Source organism: Euprymna scolopes, chromosome 29 (assembly GCF_053919585.1).
Source record: "Euprymna scolopes isolate OS-2025 chromosome 29, ASM5391958v1, whole genome shotgun sequence".
In the NCBI taxonomy this organism is placed as follows: domain Eukaryota; kingdom Metazoa; phylum Mollusca; class Cephalopoda; order Sepiida; family Sepiolidae; genus Euprymna; species Euprymna scolopes.
Genome location: NC_136510.1, coordinates 77,432,444 through 77,434,119, shown reverse-complemented (window position 1 = coordinate 77,434,119; position 1,676 = coordinate 77,432,444). Strand labels below are relative to the sequence as shown.

At 28.4% G+C, this 1,676-nt stretch overlaps 1 pseudogene; it reads right to left on the bottom strand.

Annotated features, from left to right (window-relative positions):
* Positions 1-1,298: 1,298 nt before the first annotated feature.
* Positions 1,299-1,444, bottom strand: LOC145252951 (U2 spliceosomal RNA; annotated as a pseudogene).
* Positions 1,445-1,676: the final 232 nt, after the last annotated feature.

The following is a 1,676-nucleotide window of genomic DNA, read 5'->3' as shown; positions in this document are numbered from 1 at the left end:
TATGCTACGTTACATTATATATGTACATTACATTATATATGTAACATTACATTATATATGCTACGTTACATTATATATGTTACATTACATTATATATGCCACGTTACATTATATATGTACATTACATTATATATGCTACGTTAATTGTATATGCTATATTACATTATATATGTTACATTACATTATATATGTTACATTACATTATATATGCTACATTACATTATATATGTTACATTACATTATATATGCTACGTTAATTGTATATGCTACATTACATTATATATGTTACATTACATTATATATGTAACATTACATTATATATGCTACGTTACATTATATATGTTACATTACATTATATATGCTACGTTTCATTATATATGTTACATTACATTATATATGCTACGTTACATTATATATGTACATTACATTATATATGTTACATTACATTATATATGCTACGTTACATTATATATGTTACATTACATTATATATGCTACGTTACATTATATATGTTACATTACATTATATATGCTACATTACATTATATATATGTTACATTACATTATATATGCTACATTGCATTATATATGTTACATTACATTATATATGCTACGTTACATTATATATGTTACATTACATTATATATGTTACATTACATTATATATGCTACATTACGTTATATATGTTACGTTACGTTATATTAAATGCACAATATATCATAAAATTAAACGTCATGGAGATAGAATGTAAATTAATTTATTTGGGAAGAGTTTTTTTTTTTTTATCTTTCGAACTTCAGAACGTATAAAAAAAACACACCAGGGGAAATAACTCTACTCATTTCATAAAAAGAAATCGATGTCGGAAGTAATAATTCCAAATAAATTTAATTAAATATATTATCAATATAATTGTTATTTAGAGTTGACGAAATAACAATGTTAAATAGGACAATTAAAAAACTCTTTCGCTAGAACCTTAAACTAACATACAGCTATTTAGTACAATTGATTTTCCTTAATATGCTACCTTAAAGAAGGCCGATAGCCATTAGTCGTGTGCTCTCGTGTAATGAATGAATGTGTGAATGTAGGATTGACATGAAATTCTTAAAGATAAACTAAAATAACCGAAAAATGGGCTGAAATGACTTAAATAAATAAAAAGTAAATGACTTAGAATGACTTTAATGAACTTAAGGATGAATTGAATGACCTTAAGAATGACTTGAATGCTTAAAAAATAACTGGAATCCTTCAAAAACAACTTGAATGATCTGGAGAATGACTTGAATGGTTTTGAGACCCACTGGTTGTAAATGGGTGATCATTTTACATTAAATTAATATAGAAAAGTGATCCCCCACTTTATATCACAATAAGTACAGCATGCAGTAAGAACAGATACTACACTTTGATCTTGGCCAAAAGGCCAAGAAAAGTGTATTTATTTGCTTCCTTACCGAGCAAATTAGGCACAAGGCCGATTTTTAATCTGAGGAGTGAAGGGGGAATGGGGACCAGCTCCCCGGGGAGTGGGGGAGCTGGATAGTGACAATTGGTATGAAGGGTTGGTAATTATTTGCTCCCCAACCGAGCAAATTAGGCACAAGGCCGATTTTTAATGTGAGGAGTGAAGGGGAAATGGGGACCAACTCCCCGGGGAGTAGAAGAGCT